The sequence below is a fragment of the Rana temporaria genome, chromosome 3 (genome assembly GCF_905171775.1).
Source record: "Rana temporaria chromosome 3, aRanTem1.1, whole genome shotgun sequence".
Classification (NCBI taxonomy): Eukaryota; Metazoa; Chordata; class Amphibia; order Anura; family Ranidae; genus Rana; species Rana temporaria.
In genome coordinates this window covers 23,438,256-23,455,060 of record NC_053491.1, presented here as the reverse complement: position 1 = coordinate 23,455,060, position 16,805 = coordinate 23,438,256, and the positions used below count along the sequence as shown (strand labels likewise).

The 16,805-nt window shown below is 47.4% G+C and overlaps 1 long non-coding RNA gene across 1 annotated transcript in view; it reads right to left on the bottom strand.

Moving 5' to 3' along the window:
- The window catches only part of LOC120931163, a 32,665-nt gene extending 17,307 nt beyond the window's left edge, over positions 1–15,358 (bottom strand). The window contains exon 1 of the long non-coding RNA XR_005747832.1: positions 15,256–15,358. This is a non-coding gene — a long non-coding RNA (uncharacterized LOC120931163). The remainder of the gene's footprint in view (positions 1–15,255) is intronic.
- Positions 15,359–16,805: the final 1,447 nt, after the last annotated feature.

Here is a 16,805-nt window from a genome sequence, read left to right as displayed (position 1 = left end):
AGCGCGACCTTATCCCCCTTTTTTTCTTTGCCCACACATTTGCCTGCTGAGGAGGGAACGAGCGCCGTTGAGATAGACAGAGCAGGATGTCCTGTGTACTCAACTCTTCTCAGTCTCGCAGTCCTGCCCAGTCCCTCCCCTTGGCCCGGCTCCTAGGATGGACATAACACCGTTCCAATGGCGGGAGGCGGGACTGGGCGTGGCTGCGAGCCGAGCCGAGAGGAGCCGAGTACACAGGACATCCGGCTCTGTCTATCTCGTGGCGCTCGTTCCCTCCTTCCCCTCCGAGGCGGCCGTTCGGCGTATAACACGCACCCGCGATTTTCCCCTGATGTTAAGGGGGGGGAAGTGCATGTTATACGCCGATAAATACGGTATATGGGGGTGATTCACAGAGAGTTAGGCCGGCGTATCAGTAGATATGTCGACCTAACTCGGAATCTACGCCGACGCAAATTTAAGCGTATTCTGGAAACCAGATACGATTAAATTAGACTCAGATACGAGCGCCGTAAGTGTCTTACACCGTCGTATCCTAAAGTGTAATTCTTAGGCTGACCGCTAGGTGGCGCTTCCATTGCAGTCGGCCTAGAATATGTAAATAAGTAGATATGCCCATTCACGAACGTACGATTGCCCGACGCAGTAAAGATACGCCATTTACGTAACGCACTTTCAGGCCTAATGTTATTCCATCAAATAGCTGGAATAGTAATGTTAAGTATGGCTGTCGTTCCCGTGTCGAAATTTTAAAATTTTACGTTGTTTGCGTAAGTCGTCCGTGAATAGGGATTTACGTCATTTACGTCCACGTCTAAACCAATAGGACCGTGCAGCGTACTTTGCCGCAATGCACACTGGGATATGTACACGGACGGCGCATGCGCCGTTCGTAAAATACGTCAATCACGTCAGGTCACCCCCTATTAACATAAAACACGCCCCCTCAGCCGAATTTGAATTAGGCGCCATTACGCCCGCCCGATTTACGCTACGCCGCCGTAACTTAGCAGGCAAGTACTTTGTGAATCATGTACTTGCCTCGCTAACTTACGGCGGCATAGTGTAAACACGATACATTATGCCGCTGCAACGCTACGCCTACCTACCTGAATCTAGCTAAATATATACAGTATATAAATACAAAAGGGTTCTTCAAAAAGTTTCCTGCACTTTTCATAAACTTTTTGAAGACCCCTCGTGTATGTACACAATATTGCCAAAACTTTTGGAACACCCCTCCAAATCATTGGATTCAGGTGTTCCAATCACCTCCATGGCCACAGGTGTGTAAATCAAGCAGACGGCTTCTACAAACATATGTGAAGGAATGGGTCGCTCTCAGGAGCTCAGTAAATTAAAGCGTGGTACCGTGATAGGTTGCCACTTGTTCAAGAAGTCCATTCATGGAATTTCCTTGCTACTAAATATTCCATGGTCAACTGTTAGTGGTATTATTACAAAGCAACTGGGAACAACAGCAACTCAACCACGAAGTGCTAGGCTATGTAAACTGATAGAGCGGGGTCAGTGCATGCTGAAGCGCACAGTGCGTAGAAGTTGCCAACTGTCTGCAGAGTCATTAGCTACAGACCTCCAAACTTTGTGTGGCCTTCAGATTAACACAATTAAGCCTCATACACACAATCGGACTTCAAACAAACTGATTTTTGTTCGAAGGGCGTTGGCCGTGAACTTGGTATGTATACACACGGCAGGACTTTTTCAGCCAACAAACATAAACGTAGTGACGTAATTGACATACTCTGTGTTTTTTCTGCTCTTTAGTGCCACCCTTTGGGCAACTTCTGCTATTGCTGGTTGATCTTTTGCATTGGTTCTGAGCATGCGTGTTTGTACTTTGGACTTAAGTCCGATGGACTTCTGTACACACAATCGGACTTTGCTCCATCTGACTTTTGTTGCCGGAAAGTTTGTCTGTTTGCAGAGCGAACATTTGTCCGATGAAAACCGAAAAACTTTGTCCGATGGAGCATACGCACGGTCGGATTTTCAGAAAAATATGCTCATTTTGAAGTTTGTTGTCAAAAAGTCCCATCGTGTGTATGGGCCTTAACAGTGCCTAGAGAGCTTTATGGAATGGGTTTCCATGGCAGAGCAGCTGCATCCAAGGCTTACCTCACCACGGGACTCTAGAGCAGTGGAGACGTGTTCTCTGAAGTGACCAATCACACTTCTCTGTCTGGCAATCCGATGGATATGTCTGGGTTTGGAGATACGCCGTCGTATTTCTTTTGAGAATCTGGCCCTATATTACCAAAAGTATTGGGATGCCTGCCTTTACACACACATGAACATTAATGGCATCCCAGTCCGTAGAGTTCAACATTGAGTTGGCCCTCCCTTTGCAGCTATGACACCTTCAACTCTTCTGGGAAGGCTGTCCACAAGGTTTAGGAGTGTGTCTATGGTAGGGTGACCAGACTCCCCGGTTTCTGGGGACAGTCCCCGGATTGAGGACACTGTCCCCGGTTTTGTCCCCGGATTGGATTTGAACAGGGGCTGGGGCAATTTCAAAGAAAGCCAGTGCAGAGTAAAAAAAAAATCTGAATTACACCCCCGCTGCTCCTACTAGCTTAGGGGGGTTTATTGCCCATTCAGCTCCTCTCGCATATTCTTCTGCCTTGGCTCAAGTCCCGGCCAGCCGCCTGCCCGCCTATCTCATAGCCTTCCCCGGCGGAGTGATCTTCCTTCACTGCCCACCCAGTAGTAGCCGGGCCACAGAGAGTGAGGCCCCGTACACACAACCGGTTTTCTCCACAGAATCCAGCAAGAAACTCGATGGAAGACGTATTCTGCCGAGAAAACCGGTCGTGTGTACACTTTTTCGCCGAGAAACACGTCGGGAAACTTGTCGAGCCAAATAGAGAGCATGTTCTCTATTTCCTCGTTGGGCAATGGGAAAATTTGGCTCGACAAGTTTTCTGATAGCCGAACAAGGAACTCGACGAGCAAAACGATGTGTTTTGCCCGTCGAGTTTCTCGGTCGTGTGTACGGGGCCTAAGACTTGACAGGCTGAGAGGTGGGCGGTGGCGGCGATGGGCAGAGAGTGGCTGATTGCCGCCATTACTAGTAAAAAAGAAATATGTCCCCCGATTTCATTTTTAAAATCTGTTTACCTTATGCTAATGGACAGACGGTAGGCATTGCGTAGAGGGTACAGAAGGCACTTTAGAAATGATTGAGTGGTGGTAACAGACCAGCAATAGTAGAGACAGTAATGCAATTTGCCAAAGATTGAAGTTCAGGTGATGCGGCTCTTTTCACCCGGCTGCCATCATCCATCTGTCTAGCACAATACACGGCCAGCGTGTTCAGACCTGAGGAGTGCTTTCTACCTGTATACGGTTCACATGCATCCAAAGTTATCTCCAACAACATTTAAATGCACCGGGCTGCCCCCGTGCCTCCTGAAGTTCAAGGGTTCAATAACAATGGCTGTCTTGGCAGGTACGGCGTTCAAAGTGCGTTTAGGATCAAGACATGTGCATTCCTAGGCCAATAACTTGTCCAGTAATTGGTATATTGATTGCTAATGTCATCATGTTTTCGAACGTATAAACCCTTCAGTATATCACACAGCCGGCAACCATCCAAGAAAGCATTGTTTATTCATTGGAGTTCCCATACTGGCCTGGCTTGAATTGTGCTTGAGGGCCTGCTGATAAAGATCAGCAGATGATTGGGTGCACACATTCTTAACATGTCTGACCCATGACATCCCAAGGGCAACAGGCAGCCTGTCATTACAGGCACAATGCTCCTCTTTCTTTCCACTTATCTAAACCCAGATGACTTTGAAATTTGTATTAACTCATTAATGACTGAAAATGTCATTAGAGGCAACCAGGAAAAAGAGAGTTAGTGGAGTGCAGAAGGTATGGCTTGCACAGAAATTCCAGCACTGGCTATAATTAGAGGCATACGGCTTCTTTTTTTTTTTTTTTTACACGGCAGATCCGGCCGGCTAACCACACCTGGACCCGACTCCTAATGATAGGAAAATGGAGAGAGGTTTACAAGAATTATTCCCCTCATCTATAACTCTTATTATTAATATTTCCCAGCAGTGCGATGAAACGTTCACCTAACAGGTTGGGAACAGATAGAACATATTGAATGGATCAACACAGAGTCGGAATATTTTAGGATTTATGGAATACATGAACACTTCATTTTTTTTTTATCAAACAGCTCACGGTAGTGCAACAAGGTGGCTATTTATTTAAAGAGTAACTCCACTTTTATTGAGAAAAAACACTCCCCTCTGGACAGTGGTGGCCCATCCATTAGGAGTACTTGGGCGCTGCCCCTCCTATCCTCACCACCCCCTATATGCAGTGGATAGATTTATTTAAAGAGTAACTCCACTTTTATTGAGAAAAAACACTCCCCTCTGGACAGTGGTGGCCCATCCATTAGGAGTACTTGGGCGCTGCCCCTCCTATCCTCACCACCCCCTATATGCAGTGGATAGATTTATTTAAATAGTAACTCCACTTTTGTTGAGAAAAAACACTCTTCTCTGGGCAGGGGTGGCGTGTATATTAAGGGCACCCGACGCTGCCCCCTCTATCCTCGCCACCCCCTATATGCAGTGGATAGATTTATTTAAAGAGTAACTCCACTTTTGTTGAGAAAAAAACACTCCCCTCTGGGCAGGGGAGGCCCGTCCTTTAGGGGCGGCCCGAGCACCGCCCCCTCTACCCTCGCCACCCTCTATATACAGTGGATAGATTTATTTAAAAAATGACTCCACTTTTCTATAGAAAAAAAACTCTCCCCTCTCGGCAGGGGCGGTCCGTCCATTAGGGGCGCCCGGGGGAGCCGCCTTACCTATCCTCACCACCCCCTATATGCAGTAAATAGATTTATTTAAAGAGTAACTCCACTTTTGTTGAGAAAAAACACTCCCCTCTGGGCAGTGGCGGCCTGTCCATTAGGGGGCACCCCGGAGCTGCCTCTTCTATCCTCGCCACCCTATATATGCAATGGATAGATTTATTTAAAGAGAAACTCCACTTTTGTTGAGGAAAACATTTTTCACCTCTAGGTCCATCCGTTAGGGCAGGGGTGGCCAACCAGTGGCCCGGGGGCCACATGTGGCCCGCGGAGCCCTCTGATGTGGCCCGCGACCTCCTGCTCTGGAAGGGCAGGTCGGCAAGCAAAGATCACAGGTTGCCGGCCACAGCATCAGTGTTGTGATGTGAAGCTGGTGGTAAAGGAAAAAAGTGGCTACGGAGCAGAGCCCAATAAGCTGAAGCTTCCTCTACAGAGCCGGCTTTTGCCACAGACGGAGTCTATGGCAAAGTTCAGCTAACCCCCAGGATAGACACAGCTGCACTCGCGGTATGGGTAAACCGCAGCACATCAGTGTGAAAGCAGTCTTAGGCCCTTTTCACACGATCAGCCCGACAGAGCGACAGATGTCCGTTTACGCCTGCCTACTTTCAATCCGAAAAATATTTGTCTCCTTCCATCTGGGCGGATTAGAGGGCCTATAGAGTAGCCGTGACCTGTCATCCGTCCGCTCTACTCATTGTGGCCCGCGACTGGTTACCAAGTTGCATAAGTGGCCCTCGCTCTTCAAAAGTTTGGGCACCCCTGCGTTAGGGGCACCCGGGCGCTGCCCCCCCCCATCCTCGACACCCCCTATATGCAGTGTATAGATTACATGAATCTATCCACTGCCCCCGCGGCCGCCCCCTATTCATGTGTCCAGCTCCTTTCAGGTCACCGGGCATATGAATTACAGCTGCAGGGTTTTTTTTTTTAAGCACCTTGATCAGAGCCATAGACTCTAATATGCTTCATAATAGGGTGGAACCCACCCAGGTGTGTTGCAACAGCAAAAATTGACCGGCCAATTTGGGAAGCAGGTATAAAACCCGTTTCCAGATTGGCCAAAATGTCAGGCGATCCCATTGAACACCTAGCGCCGGGAGGAGGAGAGAGAGGCTGCTCCAGGAGGGGACACCGGAGCAGCTTTTCCCGAGACCGCCACGCTCTCACCACCCACATCCAAGATAAGGACCGTAGATGATGTTGGGGGGGTGGTGTTAGTGCTGCGGGGGAAGGGGTAGTGCTGCTCCACCGGCGGCCTGAGGGAGAGGTTGTATGCCGCCCCCCCCCCCAAAAAAAAACACCAGCCGCCAATGCCTCTGGGTGATCTGTGTACATTGCAGGGATTTTACTAAACTTTGCTGCAGATTCCTCCCTTTTGTTATTCTGAAGAAATAGCTGTTTGTCTGTATCCATGCACAAATTGAATCTAATAGGAGTGGTTTTATAATTATTTTTTATTGGAAAAAAATAAAATGGAAACCATTTATCGTTTTCCTTCCACTTCACAATTTTGTGCCACTTTGTGTTGGTCTATCACACAAAATCCCAATAAAATACATTTAACTTTTTGGTTGTAACATGACAAAATGTGGAAAATTTTAAGGGGTGTGAATACTTTTTTAAGGCACTGTATATGACTAGTTTAAGATTGAATCATGGAGTATGGGGTAGTTAATTCCAAAGATTGTTTAAAGTTGAGTTAAAGTGTTTGTAAACCTGAACTTCTCTTATTTGCTTCCTTTTGATTTGTCAACATTGGTGTTGCATCCATAAAGGGCGCAGGAGCGCCGCCCCCTCTCTCCTCCACCTTTCTATCACCGATAAATAGATTCATGCATTGTATAAATCTATCTATTGTCGCCGCTTCCGCCCCCTATTCAGGTGTCCGGCCCCTTGTCGGGCGCATCTGAATTACAGCGGCAGGGGTGTTTTTGGAAGCGCCTGATTAGAGCCGTGGGCTCTACTAGGCTTTTTTTTTAATTGGTAAACAGCGGGCACAATGCTTTGCGTTCGCTGTTTACACAGTGTTGTGTTAGAGAAGCGAATAAATCGCTTCCATAACACTGACCCGCCTATCAGCCAATCAGGTGCTCGGGTCTGGTTACCCTGTCACCTGATTGGCTGAAGTGACAGACGCCTATCTGGGGGCCAATCAGAGCAGAGATGACGGGAAGAGGACGGGAGAAGACATGGAGGACTCGGAGCGCGGAGGACAGCGCCAAGTCAGGTAAGTGCCAGGCAGGGGGGCACACTAGCAGCATTTGATAGGGCACAGTAGCGGCAATTGATGGGGCACACTGGCAGCATTTGATGGGGCACACTGGTGGCAATTGATGGGGCACACTGGCAGCATTTGATGGGGCACACTGGTGGCAATTGATGGGGCACACTGGCAGCATTTGATGGGGCACACTGGTGGCAATTGATGGGGCACACAGGTGGCAATTGATGGGGCACACAGGTGGCAATTGATGGGGCACACTGGTGGCAATTGATGGGGCACACAGGTGGCAATTGATGGGGCACACAGGTGGCAATTGATGGGGCACACTGGCAGCATTTGATGGGGCACACCGGTGGCAATTGATGGGGCACACTGGCGGCATTTGATGGGGCACACAGGTGGCAATTGATGGGGCACACTGGCAGCATTTGATGGGGCACACTGGTGGCAATTGATGGGGCACACTGGCAGCATTTGATGGGGCACACTGGTGGCAATTGATGGGGCACACTGGCAGCATTTGATGGGGCACACTGGCAGCATTTGATGGGGCACACTGGTGGCAATTGATGGGGCACACTGGCAGCATTTGATGGGGCACACTGGTGGCAATTGATGGGGCACACTGGCAGCATTTGATGGGGCACACTGGCAGCATTTGATGGGGCACACTGGTGGCAATTGATGGGGCACACTGGCAGCATTTGATGGGGCACACTGTTGGCAATTGATGGGGCACACTGGCTTACTTGGGGAGCCATAGCCCAGGCTGGAATTATGTGTCCGGGTTTCAGGCCACAGACACATGATTCAAAACTTGGGCTGTCTATGTGAATCCTGGGCTGGTGGCAAACCTAGGGGGTTGGGTAACCGCTAGGGTGACCACATTTTCAGACTACCATTCAGGGACACCCCCCCCCCCTTCCCAAAAATCAGCTTGTGCTGTAACGAATCACAGCACAGTGATTGGACACAAGAGGCGGGATTTATGATTTCTCCAATCACAAGCAGGGGGGCGGGGACTGTGCTCCTCCAGGCATTCCTGGCATGGACAAGTACTGTCAGTGAGTAAAGCGGTGATGTGGCTGCCTTTTTTGGGGGCATCAGATTGGCCCGGCGGGGGGGTGTCAATTTCATTTTGGGACACTGTATTGTCCTGGAATGAAGGTGCCCGGGACAGACCTGCAAAATCCGGGACACGTGGTCACCCTAGTGGCCGCCCCCCGCCAAAAATAAAAAACCCTAGCCGCCACTGACTAGGAGGGTGTTACATGTTCCTATTGTGTTTGTTTTTGTGTACCAAAAAGGAAAGCAGAAGAAATGTTACTTGTACACCTGACTTGTTTCTTCAAAGACCTCTCACCTTGGTCACAGTACAGAGCATTTCCTCTATTGTGTGTCTGCAAACTTCATTTTCACCTCTGAGTAACAGAGACTTCACAGTTTGGGCTTTTTTCAGTGAGAAAAGTATATCGGGCCCAACAAATAAAGAGCAAGCCGTAATTTATAGTCGTAAATCCCTATTGCAGCATGACACAAGGAATCCTACGGAAAGTGTAAATTGCTTTCAAAGGCCCGAGGAGAATGCGCTGGGCTTTGGAGGAAGCCAGATAATCGAATTTAGCGATAACATTTTAGTTATACCCCATGCATCTGTCTTTTTTCCAACTATTTTACTTTTGTACCTTTCAATTTCACTGTTGTCCACATTTGCAGTTCCTTTCATTGTTTCCTACTGACTTCCTTTCCTTCACCTGGGGCAGGAAAATTGTCTGTCTGTCTGCTGTTTGCCAGTTGCCGTGCCTGAGAGACGAGTACCAAATATACAGTGTGTGACAGAGTAGTATTAACCCATTAGGCCCCTTTTACACTGGGGCGGTTTGCAGGCGCTATTGCGCTAAAAATAGCGCCTGCAAACCAACCCTAAACAGCGGATATCCCTCTTCAAAGTACCGCCATATAGCACCGGCGAGTGGGCGTAAGTGGTTAAAGCGTTTTTTTAGGCATGTAATTTTGGCATGTAATTTTTTTGGGGGGGGGTGGGAGTGGGACTTCCTGTCCCACTTCCTCCTTCCGCCCAGGAACCGCTTAGGCGATACGTCATATCGCCTATGGCGGCCCCTCCCTGTAGGCGATCGCCTGGGACACGAGACAGGTCCCAGGCGATCACCTGTCCACTCAGGGAGCGCTGCGCCATTCGCGCATGCGCAGTGAGTGCCCGGCTGTGAAGCCAAAAGCTGTCACGGCCGGGTGCCCACAGTTGCAATAGAGGCACCGGCAGAGAAGGGGGGGAGAAGAGCGAAGCTCCGGGCGCTGGACAGTGGAACAGGTAAGTGTCTGTTTATTAAAAGCCACCAGCTACACTTTTTGTAGCTGCTGACTTTTAATAAACAGAAAAAAAATATGAACTCCCCTTCAAAGTTGTTGAGGGGGGGGGGGTTTTGCCGTGGCATGTCTTACCTCTTCTTCCTCCTCTTGTTCATGCTAATGCAGGAAATTATTCTCTCTTTCGGGAATGCGGGAGGAAGTTCTCATTGCGGAAAAGTCCCTGTTCTGCCTCTTGTGCCCGCGATCGCTCATGGCCGGCAGTCATCATTGGCACCCCCGCAATGCAGCGGGGCGCACACGCTATCGCTATCCCACTTAAAGGGACCGGCATACAGCTACGACGATTCGCAGGGTCGTAGTACATTGACGGCGGCATGTCGCCAAGTGGACAGACTTCATGGTTAGATCAGTGGCCTGAGGCACCCTTTATATCCAACGTCTCAAACATGCAATATTAACTGGTTACCGACCAGCCGGCGTCGTTTTACGGCGGCAGGTCGTCTAACCTGCGCGAGAGCCCGTAGCTATACGTCTGCTCTCGCGCAGGCCGCTCTCCCCCGACTTCCGTGTGCGTGCCCGGCGGGCGCGATCACCGCCGGGCAAACGCAATCGCTCATTACAGAGTGAGGACCCCAGCTCCCGGTCCTGTCAGGGAGAGAAATGCTGATCTTGTATGAATGTATGAACAGAAGATCAGTCATTTCCCCATGTCAGTCCACCCCCCCTACAGTTAGAACACACCCAGGGAACATACTTAACCCCTTCTCCGCCCCCTAGTCTTAACCTCATTCACTGCCAGTGGCATTTTTATAGTAATCCAATGCATTTTTATAGCACTGATCGCTATAAAAATGCCAATGGTCCCAAAAATGTGTCAAAAGTGTCCGAAGTGTCCGCCATAATGTCGCAGTACCGAAAAAAAAAAACGCTGATCGCCGCCATTACTAATAAAAAAAATATATTAATAAAAATGCCATACAAATACCCCCTATTTTGTAAACACTATGGGCCAGATCCACAAAGAACTGTCTATCTTTAGGCAGGCGTAGCGTATCTCAGATACACTACACCGCTGTAACTTAGAGCGTAGTTTCCTTATCCTTATATTTGCGCCGTAAGTTACGGCGGCGTAGCGTAAATGTGCCGGCGTAAGCACGCCTAAATCAAATGAGGAACAGGGGGGTTGTGTTTTATGTAAACTAAGCATGACCCCACGTAAATGACTCTTTTTTTCGAACGGCGCATGCGCGCGCATGCTCAGTATCACGTCAAATTTTCAAATTAAATTACGCCCGCTCAATGCCTAGACGATGTGAACGTAACTTATGCAAAACCCTATTCGTGAACGATTTACACAAAGGACGTAAACAACGGAAAATTCTACACTGTCCCGACGTCCATACTTAACATTGCGTACACCTCATAGAGGCAGGGGTAATGTTACGCCGAAAAAAGCCTTACGTAAACATCGTAGAAAAATGCGCCTGGCGGACGTACGTTTGAGAATCGGCGTATCTAGCTAATTTGCATACTCTACGCAGAAATCAACGGAACGCTACCTATCGGCCAGCGTAAATATGCACCTAAGATCCGACGGCGTACTAAGACGTACGTCAGTCGGATCGAGCCCACATTTAGTCGTATCTTGTTTTGTGCATCGTAGAACTTATGCGGCGTATCAATAGATACGCCGGCGTAAGTTCTTTGTGGATCTGGCCCTATAACTTTTGCGCAAACCAATCAATAAACGCTTATTGCGATTTTTTTTTTTACAAAAAATATGTAGAAGAATACGTATCCGCCTAAACTGAGAAAAATTTTTTTTATATATTTTTGGGGGATATTTATTATAGCAAAAAGTAAAAAATATTCATTTTTTTCCAAATTGTCGCTCTATTTTTGTTTATAGCGCAAAAAATTAAAACCGCAAGGGTGATCAAATACCACCAAAAGAAAGCTCTATTTGTAGGGAAAAAAGGACGCCAATTTTGTTTGGGAGCCACGTCGCACGACCGCGCAATTGTCAGTTAAAGCGACGCAGTACCGAATCGCAAAAAAGGGCTCTGGTCTTTGACCAGCAATATGGTCCGAGGGTTAAGTGTTTAAACATGCCTGACTTCATGGTTAGATCAGTGGCCTGAGGCACCCTTTGGGCCAGATTCACAGAAAAAGTACGCCGGAGTATCTGCTGATACTCCGGCGTACTTTCAAATTTGCCGCGTCGTATCTTTATTTGGAATTCTCAAACAAAGATACGACGGCATTTGGCTAAGATCCGCAGGCGTACGGCTTCGTACGCCTTCGGATCTTAGGATGCAATACTTCGGCGGCTGCTGGGTGGAGTTCGCTTAGTTTTCCGCGTTGGGTATGCTAATTAGCTGTTTACGGCGATCCACGAAGGTACGCGCGTTCGTCGCATTCTCTTACGTTGTCGCTAGTCGGCTTTTCCCTTCGCAAAGTTACGGCTGCTATTTAGGTGGTGTAAAAATAGACAGCCCATGTTAAAGTATGGTCGTCGTTCCCGCGTCGAATTTCAAATTTTTTTTTTTTTCGTAAGTCGTCCGGGAATACGAAAGGACGTAACGCACGTCACCATTCAAAACATTACGTCGGGGCGACGTCATTTCGCGCAAAACACGGTGGAAAATTTAAAAACGGAGCATGCGAAATACGCTCGGCGCGGGAACGCGCCTAATTTAAATGGTACACGCCCCATTTGAATTAGGCGGGCTTGCGCCGGACGGCTTTACGCTACGCCGCCGCAAGTTTACAGGCAAGTGCTTTGTGAATCAAGAACTTACGCTGAAAACTTGCGGCGGAGTAACGTAAAGGACATACGTTACGCCGCCGCAAATGTATGTGAATCTGGCCCTTTATATCCAACGTCTCAAACATACAATATTAAAAACTATTTTATATTGAATATAAATTAATAAAATTATAAAAAAAAAAATTAAGCAATGCTTTATAAGCAAAAATATATATATATTAGTATATAATGGTCGCACTATGATTTATGCTCCTTTGGGAGAGTCGATGAAAATTATCCGAAGAGAGATGACAGTTCTTCATATGAGTAACAAGCCAAATCTAAGTGTGGGGGAATTCACTTGCGCTACTTAAAGCAATTGCGCCATCACAAGTTCCATTGACACGTCATGAAAAGTGGGTCATTATAGAATCCATGTTTAGAATGTAGCAGTCTGAAGATAATGTCATTCATCACAGTTACAACAGTGGGCCACTAATAAGCTCTCATTGCATATTCATAGCCGCGGTGTCTGCCGTACATTCCGGCACTCTCGCAGAGGTTGGGCGCGCGTTCCATAATCCTGTCCAACCCTGGCGATGACTGTTCCTTTGTCATGTTACCTCAATTACACTGTAAAAGTCTTCCTCAAGATTGATGGCCCTGATCTGTGGTTCAATTGTAAATTAGAATGCTCCTCTCCCTGGGGAGCCACACTCCTTATATGTGATTACATTTCAAAAAAAGGCTTCTAATAGAATAATGTAGGAAGTTTATTCTCTTACTTTTATGTAGTTAGTTTTATTTGTGTAGGGGGAGGAGCCTAACTTCAGGTGTAAAGTGATCTCAAATTGTACATTGTTTGCCCCGTAACTCCCGTTTTTCCCTTTCAGCGACATTTATGGCTGCAAAGTACAGCAAGGTATGGGAAATTATTATCCTCGATGGAGTCTGTGGATTGCGTTTTCAAAGTTTTGTGGTTTGCATATTATTTTTTATTTTTTTTCAAATACACTATATTGCCAAAAGTATTGGGACACCTGCCTATACACGCACATGAACATTGGCCTAGATTCAGGTAGGGCTGCGCACTCTTACAGAGGCGCAGCGTACCGTTTTAACGCTACGCCTCCGTAAATTACCTGCGCTACGCTTCATTCACGAAGCAGTAGCTCCGTAATTTGCGTGGGCGCTCCGTAAAAATGGCCGGTGTAAGCGTGCGTAATTTAAATGATCCCGTAGGGGGCGTGGATCATTTAAATTAGGCGCGTTCCGGTGCCGAACGTAGTGCGCATGCTCCGTCGGGAAAGTTTCCCGACATGCATTGCGGTAAATGACGTCGCAAGGACGTCAATTGCTTCAACGCGAACGTAAATGGCGTGCAGCACCATTCACGATTCACTTACGCAAACAACGTAATTTTTAAAAATCGCGACGCGGGAACGACGGGTATACTTAGCATTGGCTGCCCCTGCTAATAGCATGGGCAGCCTTACGCAGAAACCGACGAACGCAAACGACGTAAAATGCGAACGCAGGGCGCACGTACGGTTGTGAATCGGCGTGAGTATGCAATTTGCATACTCTACGCTGACCACTACGGGAACGCCACCTAGCGGCCATCGTAAGAATGCAGCCTACGATACGACGGCATAAGAGCCTTATGCCAGTCATATCTTAGGCTGCAGTCGGCGTATCGAACTTTCTGAATACAGAAAAGTCGATACGCCGGCGCAACTAAGCAATTGCGCTGCGTATCTATGGATACGCAGACGCAATTGCTTACTGAATCTACCCCATTAATGGCATCCCAGTCATTTAGCTGGATTCAGAAAGATTTACGCCGGCGTATCAGTAGATACGCAGACGTAACTCTGAATCTAGGCCGTCCTAAATTTAAGCGTATTCTGGAAACCAGATACGCTTAAATTAGGCTCCTTAATTAAGTCTCCTACGCCGTCGTATCTTAAAGTGTAATTTTTAGGCTGGTCGCTAGTTTGGCGTAGAATATGTAAATGACTAGATACGCCGATTCACGAACGTACGTGCGCCCGTCGCAGTAAAGATACGCCCTTTCTGTAAGAGATACGCCGCGTAAAGATAAAGCTGCCCCCTAGGTGGCGTAGCTAATGTTAAGTATGGTTGTCATTCCCACGTCGAAATTTGAAAAATTTACATCGTTTGCGTAAGTCGTCCGTGAATGGGGCTGGATGTAATTTACGTTCACGTCAAAGTCAATACGTCCTTGCGGTGTACTTTGGAGCAATGCACACTGGGATATGTACACGGACGGCGCATGCGCCGTTCTTAAAAAAACGTCAATCACGTCGGGTAATTTACATAAAACACGCCCCCCATCCTCATTTGAATTAGGTGCGCTTACGCCGGCCCCATTTACGCTACTCCACCGTAAGTTAGGAGGCAAGTGCTTTGTGAATACAGTACTTGCCTCTCTGACTTAAGGCGGCGTAGCGTAAATACGATACGCTACGCCGCCTTAAAGATGCGGCGCTCTCTGAATCTGGCTATTAGTCCGTAGGGTTCAACATTGAGTTGGCCCAACCTTTGCAGCTATAACACCTTCAACTCTTCTGGGAAGGCCGTCCACAAGATTTAGGAGTGTGTCTATGGTAGGGTGAATAGACATCCCCGGTTTCCGAGGACAGTCCCCGGATTGAGGTCACTGTCCCCGGTTTTGTCCCCGGATTGGATTTGAACAGGGGCTGGGGCAATTTCAAAGAAAGCCAGTGCAGAGTAAAAAAAAAAAAAAATCGGAACTACATCCCCCTCTCCGCTCTGCCTCTCCTACTAGCTTAGGGGGGTTTATTGCCCATTCAGCTCCGCTCACATGTTCTTCTGCCTTGGCTCAAGTCCTTGCCAGCCGCCTGCCTATCTCCTTGCTTTCCCTGGTGGAGTGATCTTCCTCCACTCCCCACTCATGCAATGCATGAATCTATGTATTGTTGAGTGATGGGTGCAGGAGAGAGGGGGCGGCGCTCCTGCGCCCCCTTTGGACGCACCGCCACTGCTCCAGTCATGATTGAAAATCAAGTTTGTTTTCCGATGTATATAGGGAGAATAGCCTACCTGATCAGTACATCAATTTATAGTCAGGGGTTGTTGTAGTACTTCAATCCATCCTCTTCCATTTGTTGGTGAATTCATGTTTGTGATGCAGGCGATGAATTCACATCCAATGCAGACTGTTTGCTGTCTTTCATATACGGGAAGCCTGCAAAGTTAAAACAAATCAGTATGAAGAAGCTTCTCATGGATAGCCACCAGAGATAAACCTTCCTGGGACATCTAAATTGGATTTGATCCAGGAAGTACATTCCCTGCGACCCTGTGAGATGCTTTTTGAATTCTGGTGACTACAGGGAATTTCTTTGTTTTTTAGTAATTGCTGGATATGGTGGGTAACTTGTCGATTGTTTTTATTTGTAGCCTGGAATGTCTCCTTATCACTGTCATTACTAGTAAAAAAAAAAAAAAATGCTATAAATATATCCCCTATTTTGTAAACGCTATAACTTTTTTGCAAACCAATCAATATAAGCTTATTGCGATTTTTATTACCAGAAATATGTAGAAGAATACATATCGGCCTAAACTGAGAAAAAATTGCTTTTGTTATATATTTACTATAGAGTAAAGTACAAAATATTTGGCCAGATTCAGGTACATTTACGTTGCTCCGCGGCAGCGTAACGTATCTGATTTACGTTACACCGCCGCAAGTTTACAGCGTAAGTGCCTGATTCACAAAGCTCTTACCTGTAAACTTGCGGCGGTGTAACGTAAATCCGCTCGGCGCAAGCCCGCCTAATTCAAATGGGACGGGCACCATTTAAATTAGGCGCGTTCCCGCGCCGAACGTACTGCGCATGCTCCGTCGGGAAAATTACCCGACGTGCATTGCGCTAAATGACGTTGCACGGATGTCATTGGTTTGACGTTAACGTAAACGGCGTCCAGCGCCATTCACGGACGACTTAGGCAAACGACGTTAAATTTAAAATTACGACGCGGGAACGACGGCCATACTTAACATTGCTTAGACCACCTAGGAGGCAGCCCTAACTTTGCGACGCGTATAGCTACGGAAACTACATAAATTTAGATCGACGGGCATCGCAGACGTTCGTGAATCGCCGTAACTAGTCATTTGCATATTCTACGCCGACCGCAATGGCCTGGCCACCTAGAGGCCGGCCTAGAATTGCATCCTAAGATCCGACGGTGTAAGTCAATTACACCTGTCGGATCTTAGGGCTATCTATGCGTAACTGATTCTATGAATCAGCCGCACAGTTAGGACGGGCGGATCACAGAGATACGACGGCGTATCAGGAGATACGCCGTCGTATCTATTTTGTGAATCTGGCCCTTTGTGTTTTTTTTTTTTTAATTGTCACTCTTTTTTTGTTTATAGCGAATAAAATAAAAATTTGCAGAGATGATCCAATACAACCAAAAGAAAACTCTATTTGTGGGGGAAAAAAGGACTTCAATTTTGTTCGGCTTCCACCCACAACATTCCACTGAAACTGCCCTACTAAAACTCACCAATGACCTGCTAACTGCTAAAACCAATGGCCATTACTCCATACTCATACTCGTAGACCTCTCGGCTG